Genomic DNA, 10,245 nt, shown 5'->3' on the forward strand with positions numbered 1-10,245 from the left:
TAAAAGCTCATACCCTCATGATCACAGACGTTGCTCCAAATGTTAAAGTGACTTGATCTGCATGTATAACAATTTTTTTTTACTTGGCTGATGAGCAATGCTTTCACAAATAAAAACCAGAAATGACAGTAACTTTCAGCAGGGGAGGCGGCATTTGTATAATGAGAAACTGCTATTGTTTTGGGTTGAAATCCATACATCATAACCAGTGTCATAAAATTAACATACAGTGCTAGTTTTGCAATAATCTTGAACAGTTTTCAGATGATAATTCGAACAAAAATGAAGGAAAAAATGTGTTCCATTTCTAATCAGGAAGCATTACATGCCGTAACGTGCCAGAGATGCAGGTATAGTTAATGGGCCAGTGAATTATTTTTATGGAATATCACAAAGTATGATCAGTGAACCCAAAGTGCACTTTCCAGTATAACTTTGAAGTTTTCAATTACACCAACATGTAGGTGCTATTACCTGGTTAATTCTCTCTAGCTGCCTTTGTTACAGGAATAAAAGGTGCAAGTATGATTGGCAGTTCTGTCAGTGCAAAGCTGTCCTTCATTCTCCTGTTCATTTTATGTAACCTAATCACCATAAAAAGGGCACCATTCATCAGGATTGAAACTCTGGTAGGGAAAGCTTTCTTTAGCAAACTGATTACACAAGTGGTTGCAAACAATGGAATGAGATGAAGGTTTGCTGAATGAAATCGTGTAAAGCTACTATAATTCTTAATTCTGAAAATGGTGGCGTGGATAGTTCAAAACAGGTAAAAAATTGTATATTTTGTCTGCAATTCAACAATTTATACTTTTTAAACAGTGTTGTTCAATATAACATCAACTATGAAATCAATATGTATTTTAGCATTTATGATTTTTTTTTGATGTGTATGAAGAGATTATTAAAGATTTCACTTCTCAACACGAAATGAAAAAAACATCACCGGAGCCAGGGTCACAGTTTGCTGCAGGACCAAATGTAGTAGCACCTGCTATTTATTTGATTTGCCTTAATGGTTTTCTGTACTGTATATCTGTAGAAGTTTAAGAAAGTATTCATTTACTCTACACCATCTACACGCATGACTGCACCCCCGCCCACCACAGCAACACCATTGTCAAATTTGCGGATGACACTACAGTGGTGGGACTCATCTCCGCGGGGGACGAGTACGCCTACCGGGATGAGGTGGAGCAGCTGACAGTGTGGTGCGAAGAAAATAACCTGCTCCTCAACACCTCAAAGACGAAGGAGGTAATAATAGACTTCAGGAAAAACAAAACGGACATGGTACCACTGACCATCAGAGGGGACTGTGTAGAGAGGGTGGCGGATTTCCGCTTCCTGGGAATCCACATTGAGGAGGACCTGACGTGGAGCGTGAAAACCACTGCGCTGCTGAAAAAGGTCCAGCAGAGACTGCACTTCCTGCGGGTGCTCAGGAAGAACAACATCACTCAGAGGCTGCTGCTGTCCTTTTATCGGTGCTCCATTGAGAGCATACTAACATACTGTGTATGCGTGTGGTACACCAGCTGCACAGTGGCTCAGAGGAAAGCGCTCCAGAGGGCCATTGACAACGCCCAGAGGATTGTCGGCTGCCCTCTCCTTACCTTGGAGGACCTACACAGTTCCCGCTGCACCAAAAAAACCCAGAATATCATAAAGGACATTTCCCACCCCGGACACTCCCTGTTTGAACTGTTGCCGTCAGGCAGACGGTACAGATCCACAAGGACAAGGACAAATAGACTAAAAAACAGTTTTTACCCCACTGCTATAAAAGCACTAAATGTGGCCGCCAAGGAACGCAGGGGCGATACAGACTAAGGGACTGTGGTAACGGTGAAATCGACAGAAGGATGGAGGGTTGGGTGTGTATGCGTGCTTTGTCTGTGATTTTTATTTATTTGCTTATCTTTATTATTTTACCGTGGATGTTTCGTTAGCTTTAGAAATGTTTGAATGCTGCACTGACTGGCTGACATTTTAAATTTCGTTGTACATGGCCCATGTTACAATGACAATAAAGAAACTATTCTATTCTATTCTATTGACACACCAAATCTCCTCAATCTTTCAAGGAAATAGAGGTGTTGATGGGCTTTCTGTATGATTTCATCAATGTACTGGGTCCAGGACCAATTTTCAGAGATATCCAGGAATTTGAAGTTTTTGACTCTCTCCACCACCGTTCTGTCGATGAAGGCAAATTTGTGGATCCTCGACCTTCCTTTTCCAAAGTCAACAATCAGTTCCTTGATTTTACTGACGTTGAGAGCAAGGTTGTTGTTCTGACACTATTTGGTCGGTCGATCGATCTCCCTCCGATTACCTGACTTATCATTATCTGTAATTCATCCAATGATGGTGGTGCTCCTGGCAAATTTGAAGATGGAATTGGAACTATGTCCGGCTACACATTTATGACTATAGCGTGAGTAGAGTTTTCTCTCTCCCTCCCACTTTTTAAAAAGGGAGGGAGAGAGAAAACGGGGAATTACAGTCCCAGTTAGTCTAACATCGGTAGCGGGGAAACTGCTAGAGTCAGTTATTAAAGATGGGATAGCAGCACATTTGGAAAGTGGTGAAATCATTGGACAAAGTCAGCATGGATTTACGAAAGGTAAATCATGTCTGACGAATCTAATAGAATTTTTCGAGGATGTAACTAGTAGAGTGGATAGGGGAGAACCAGTGGATGTGTTATATCTGAACTTTCAGAAGGCTTTCGACAAGGTCCCACATAAGAGATTAGTATACAAACTTAAAGCACACGGTATTAGGGGTTCAGTATTGATGTGGATAGAGAACTGGCTAGCAAACAGGAAGCAAAGAGTAGGAGTAAATGGGTCCTATTCACAATGGCAGGCCGTGACTAGTGGGGAACCGCAAGGCTCAGTGCTGGGACCCCAGCTATTTACAATATATATTAATGATTTGGACGAGGGAATTGAATGTAACATCTCCAAGTTTGCGGATGACACTAAGCTGGGGGGCAGTGTTAGCTGTGAGGAGGATGCTAGGAGGCTGCAAGGTGACTTAGATAGGCTGGGTGAGTGGGCAAATGTATGGCAGATGCAGTCTGATGTGGATAAATGTGAGGTTATCCACTTTGGTGGCAAAATCAGGAAAGCAGACTATTATCTAAATGGTGGCCGATTAGGAAAAGGGGAGATGCAACGAGACCTGGGTGTCATGGTCCACCAGTCATTGAAGGTAGGCATGCAGGTGCAGCAGGCTGTAAAGAAAGCGAATGGTATGTTAGCATTCATAGCAAAAGGATTTGAGTGTAGGAGCAGGGAGGTTCTACTGCAGTTGTACAGGGTCTTGGTGAGACCACATCTGGAGTATTGCGTACAGTTTTGGTCTCCAAATCTGAGGAAGGACATTATTGCCATAGAGGGAGTGCAGAGAAGGTTCACCAGACTGATTCCTGGGATGTCAGGACTTTCATATGAAGAAAGACTGGATAGACTCGGCTTGTACTCGCTAGAATTTAGGAGATTGAGGGGGGATCTTATAGAAACTTACAAAATTCTTAAGGGGTTGGACAGGCTAGATGCAGGAAGATTGTTCCCGATGTTGGGGACGTCCAGGACAAGGGGTCACAGCTTAAGGATAGAGGGGAAATCCTTTAAGACTGAGATGAGAAAAACATTTTTCACACAGTGGTGAATCTCTGGAACTTTGCCACAGAAGGTAGTTGAGGCCAGTTCATTGGCTATATTTAAGAGGGAGTTAGATGTGGCTAATGGGATCAGGGGGTATGGAGATAAAGCAGGTACGGGATACTGAGTTGGATGATCAGCCATGATCATATTGAATGGCGGTGCAGGCTCAAAGGGCCGAATGGCCTACTCCTGCACCTATTTTCTATGTATCTATGTAGAGCAGGGGCCTGAGCGCGCAGCCTTGAGGTGCTCCTGTGTTGATGGTTACCGAGGAGGAAGTGTTGCTGCCAATTCATACAGATTGTAATCAGTTGATGAGGACGTCGAGGATCCAATTACAGAGCGATGCACAATTCTGTGAATTGGCACAACATGCTGGAGTAACTCAGTGGGCCAGGCAGCATCTCTGGAGAAAAGGAATAGGTGAGGTTTTGGGTCGGAACCCTTCTTCAGACTGATCGAGTTGGGAGGAGGGAAACTGGAGACGAGAAAAAGCTAGAACAAAACAGGGCCGGCAACAGGTGATCTCAGGATGAGTGGAGTCCATAATGGCGTATTGTTGGCTGGAGAAGATGTTCTAACAACAAGGATACAGGGATGCGAACAGTGAAACTAGTAGAACGACTAGGGTGGGGGAGGGGGGAGAGAGGGCGCAAGGAATACAGGAGTTGCTAGAAATTATAGAAATCAGCGTTCTCTGTGCTCATGTACGAAGGAACTGCAGCTACTGGTTTAAACCGAAGCTAGACACAAAATGCTGGAGTAACTCAATGGGACATGCAGCATCTCTGGAGAGAAGGAATGGGCGATGTTTTGGCAGTGTTACCTGAAATTCGGGAAATTCTGGTTGTCTTCAGGTAATTTTAGGGAAATTAAATAATTTTGGGAAATTTCCTGGCCTTCCCCCAACTGCGCATGCACGGAATCCGGGCCAACTGCGCACGTGCGGGGTGATGCCAAAGTGTCCAATCAGGCCCATGGGATGATTTGCGGGAATAAAAGTATGTACCTGTATATTTACAACCATCCGCGCCTGCGCAGTTGGGGGAGGCCCGTCAGCCGTGTCACATTTTAAAATGGCGCTGGTGACACGGTAGGGACGCCGTCTCCCCGCGCATGCGTAGTGGGCCCGGTTGGGGCGGCATTCGCATATGCGCAGTTAGGGAAGGCTTACCGGGCCGGGAAATGCCATCAAATTCCAGATAATTTGGAATTCTATTTTAGGATTTTTTTTTGAGGTGGGAAGCACTGTGTTTCGGGTCGAGACCCTTCACTCTGGTGGGTGTAGGCTACCAGTTAAGTGAGCTTGGCAATCATAGTCATAGGATGATACAGTGTGGAAACAGGCCTTTCGGCCACAACTGCACTAGTCCTACCTGGCTGCGCTTGGTCCATGTCCCTCCAAACTTGTCCTATCCATGTACCTGTCTAACTGTTTCTTAAACGTTGGGATAGTCCCAGCCTCAACTACCTCATCTGGCAGCTTGTTCCATACACCAACCACCCAATGTGTAAATCAGTTTGGAGTGGGTGATGGTATTGAACGCCAAGCTGTAGTCTATGTACAACAGCCTGACGAATGTGTTTTTATTGGCCAAGCAGTGTCCATGTATAGCATGATTTGACTGGATAGCATGCAAATAAATGTTTTTTCGCTCTATCTCAGTACAATAATAAATCGGTATGAATACCAATAGTACAATCATTTTTTCCAGAGTTCCCAAATGCCTTCCGGAGTCCACAGGGTATGCCACTGCCGGTGAGTGCTTTTTGCAGCATTTGGTTGATGCCACTGGTTGTACCTCATTTCTAGAAGCTTTGGAGTAGACGCGGCAGGAATCAAGAACCTTGGGGCAGGAGGCAAATCTGCAAAGTGTGTATATCTGCAAACCCTTCAGATAATCCATATTCCACCTGGTACTGTGATAAACACAAAATGCTGGAATAACTCAGTGGGACAGGCAGCATCTCTGAAGAGAAGGAATGGGTGATGTTTCGGGTTGAGGTTCAGACTGATGTCAGGGGAGCGGGCGGGGCAAAGCTAGAATGTAGTCGGAGACAGTAAGACTTGTGGGGGAACTGGGAAGGGGGAGGGGATAGAGAGGGAAAGCAAGGGCTATTTGAAGTTGGAGAAGTCAATGTTCATACTGCTGGGGTGTAAACTACCCAAGCGAAATATGAAGTGCTGTTCCTCCAATTTGAGCTGGGCCTCACTCTGACAATGGAGAAGGCCCAGGACAGAAAGGTCAGATTGAGAATGGGAGCGGGAAAGAGCAACCGGGAGATCAGGTAAGTTAAGATGGACTGAGCGGAGGTGTTTAGTGAAACGATTGCCGAGCCTGCGCTTGGTCTCGCCGATGGAGAGAAGTTGACACCTGGAACAGCGGATACAGTAGATGAAGTTGGAGGAGGTGCAAGTGAACCTCTGCCTCACCTGGAAAGACTGGGTCAGATGGAGTCGAGGGGGGAGGTAAAGGGACAGGTGTTGCATCTCCTGTGGTTGCAGGGGAAAGTACCTGGGGAGGGCGTGGTGTGGGTGGGAAGGGATCAGTTGACCAGGGAGTTTGGAGGGAACGGTCTCTGCTCTGCGGAAAGCAGAAATGGGTGGACATGGGAAGATGTGGCCAGTATTGGGATCCCGTTGGAGGTGGCGAAAATGTTGGAGGATTATATGCTGTATGCGACGGCTGATGGGTGGTAGGTGAGGACAAAGGGGATTCTGTCCTTGTTACGAATGGCGGGAACAAGAGCAGAGATGCGGGGTATCGAGGAGACCCTAATGAGAGCCTCATCCATAATGGAAGAGGGGAACCCCCGTTTCCTAAAATATTGGGACATCTCCAATTCCCTGGTATGGCAAATCTCATCCTGGGCGCAGATGCGGCATAGACGGAGGAATTGGGAGTAGGGGATAGAGTCTTCAGGTACAGGTGCACAACCTTTTATCCGAAAGCCTTGGGACCAGACACTTGTCGGATTTCGGACATTTTCGGATTTCCGAATGGAAGATTTTTAGCGTAGATTAGGAAGGTAGCGCGGGCGGCTTGAAAAGTCTGGAGCGGCTGCCTCCTCCCCGGAGACCGGGGAATCATTGTACATTATTGCATAAATGTTAGTCAGTTAATTTGGAGGGATTTTATGTGGTGGTGGTGGGTGGGGGTAAAGGGGGAAACTTTGGTTCTTAGTCCCCTACCTGGTCGGCGACTCCCAACATCGCGGAGCTGGGGGCTCCGTCCGGCCGCGGGCGGCGCCGGTTGGAGCTCCGACCCCGGCAACTCTACCCCTGGCTGCGAGGCACTCCAAATCCAGCGCCGGACGCCCGCAGCCCCAGCTCCGCGAATGTTGGGAGTCGGCGGCCACAGCGCTCCGGAGCTTACCGCACGGTGACCCGGTAAGGCATTGCCCGCTCCCCGCTGGTATCCCAGCGCTGCGACGCCGCCGACTCCCAACATTCGCGGAGCTGGGGCTGTGGGAGTCCGGACGCGGGCGGCGGTGGATTTGGAGCGCCTCGCAGCCAGGGGTAGAGTTGGCGGGGTCGGAGCTACAACTGGCGCCGCCTGCAGCCGGACGCCCGCAGCCCCAGCTGGGAGTTGGCGGCCACAGCGCTGCGGAGCTTACTGCACAGCGACCCGGTAAGGCATTGACCGCTCCCCGCCTCTCCGACCAGGTAGGGGACTAAGGATTAAAGTTTACCCCTTCACCCCCCCTTCACATAAAAGCCCTCCAAACTAACTGACTAACATTTAAGCAATGATTTACAGATGTTTAAGTGTCTCCCCGGTCTCCGGTCTCCGGGGAGGAGGCAGCCGCTACAGTAGTACAGACCTGTTAATAATAATAATAATAATACTACCCCAGGCAATTTCCCATAATACCTACAGACATATATATACATACAACTATTATACACATACAAACTTCATATATGAAGTAACCAAATATAAGTAAACAATTGTAAAGCAATAGACAAACATTAACCCCCACTTGTCAACCAAGAAATAAATGAAAAGCTGGGAAGAAACGGTAAGAGCTAATATTATTAAAGACATTACTAAAGATCTTCAGAAGCAATTTGCCAAAATGAACTCTACAATTCAGAACAACTTCTCCACTATGGAGGACAATCTTTCTAAGAAAATTGATAATAGCTGCGGCGAAGTGAAAGAGCTTTATATAGCCCTGAACCAGCAGTTTAAAGATTTGGAGTCGAGGTATGCGAAGGAATTGGAAAGTATGCAGAGAGATTATAACAATAAACATGACTCCCTGCTGAAACAATTAACAGACACGGAAAAATTGATGGAAGAGATGGAGGGTGAAATGGAACAGATGAGCCACGAAATAACAGGTTTGAAAAAACAACACGATATGAATTGGGAGCTAACGAATAAACTGAATGAGAAATGTCAAGATTTAGAAGCCAGATCAGGGAGGCAAAACCTGAGAATAATAGGAGTTAAAGAGGGTGCTTTCAAATGCGTGATTTTATCACTAATCTACTTAAAGATGTTTTCAAACTGCCAGAAAAACCAAAGATAGATGTGGCTCATCGAGTGGTTAGCTTCCAAAAACATGTTAGTGCTTTGCCAAGGCAAATTATTGTAAAGTTCCTAGACATTTCAACTTTGGAAAATCTATTAAAGAAGATACCCTATGGAGAAAATCTTACATTCGCTGATAATATCGTAAGATTCTACAGGGATTATCCTCGGGAAATTCTGGCAAAAAGACGCGAGTTTAAAAGGTCAAGCAGTATTTTATATGGACATTCTGAAGTTCATTATGGTGTGATCTATCCAGCGAAAATGCTAATTTTGTTTAACGGCAAGCAACGCTCATTCACGGACTCGGACTCTGCTTGCAAATATGCCCAGGAGATTTTAAACAAAATTCAAGGAGGAACAGAATAATAGCCATTTTATCTGTGGAACTTTGTTTTTTCTGTTTCAATTAAGACACTAGAACTGTTCAGACGGTTACCAGACAGGCTTATCTGGCAAGAATGTGTTTTTCAATAACAGAGGCCGAATTAAATTTCTGAACTGAAAGCACAGATGGAAGCTCAAGGTCGCAGGCTCGTTGCCAAGTCCTTCAGCCCTGACAACTATGAGACTGTCCCCTTTTGAAATGGCCATGATATGATGCATCTGTCCCACACTATATGACCTATTATTTACACATATAACTAACTAACTAATTAACTACTTACGCGCAATAACCTCAACTAACGTTAAAGGCGTAATGTACTATACTAACACGACTAACTATATAGCAGGAAGGATGGGGGAGGTTAGACATATATTTTAAATACTAATTATGAATTAACTAACATACAGGTTAATGAAAAGTGTAATTATTGACAAGGTACTTTAACCCATAATTACTTTTATTTTAGTCCAAATCTTCTAGCTTCTCTTTTATTCTATTTTAAACTGTTCAGCTATTAATTGACCTGATATGATAATTTTGGTTACAACTAGAGGGAACCGACTAACGTTGGGTCACACTTTAATAGGGGGGTAAGGCCCAGTGCATAATCTCATTGACGGAGGTCAATTTAAAAACAATCCTAGCTACCATTGGTGGCTTTTTTGTAAGATATCGCTTTTTTGATAAATTACACTCACTTTTTTTGTTTATTCACAATTATGTGTTGTATGACTTAACAATTTTTATGTACACTTTATTTTATGTTTTTCTCTTTCCCTTAATTATGTTTAATAGTGTCAGGAGATGTAAAACTACTGCAGAAATTATGAAGGACAACTCTGGAATCGGGATTCCGAGGTACTTGGCTGCATCACATGAATCATACAGTCTGGTAATAATAGCCAATAATAAAAGATAATAGTCGAATAAATATCGGAGGTCTCACTTTCTGTAGTTGGAACATCTGAGGTGCGAATGAGCCAATTAAGAGGGGTAAAATTCTGGCACAATTAATATCATTAAATATGGATATTGCTTTCCTACAAGAGACACATTTGAAACAACAAACTCAGATCAGTTTAAGGGCAAACTGGATAGGTCAAACCTATTACTCCTCATTCACCTCTAAAGCAAGAGGCACGGCCATTATAATTTGGAAGGGTATACCTTTTAAATTAAAGAAATCCATATCTGATAAAGAGGGAAGATACGTTATAGTCACGGGAGAAATTTACAATACCCCCACACCATTAACTATGATAAATATTTACGCGCCTAATTTTGATAACCCACAATTTTTTAAGAAAATAATAGATTTAATCGCAGAGCATAATTATCAAAATATAATAATGGGGGGAGATTTTAACTGTGTTATAGACCCATACTTAGATAAATCAATAAAGGCAGGGAAGCGTCTTGTTAAAACTAAGACCTGTGAATTTTTAAATACTTATATAAAAAATAACAACATAGCTGATGTTTGGAGAATAGCAAATCCAAGTGGTAGGGAATATTCATTTTACTCATCAGTTCATAAAACTTATTCACGAATTGACTATTTCTTATTGGACACAAAATTAATCCCGTATACGAATAAACCATCATATCATAATAGTATCATTCACCATTGACTTTTATA

Source organism: Leucoraja erinacea, chromosome 3 (genome assembly GCF_028641065.1).
Source record: "Leucoraja erinacea ecotype New England chromosome 3, Leri_hhj_1, whole genome shotgun sequence".
Taxonomy (NCBI): domain Eukaryota; kingdom Metazoa; phylum Chordata; class Chondrichthyes; order Rajiformes; family Rajidae; genus Leucoraja; species Leucoraja erinaceus.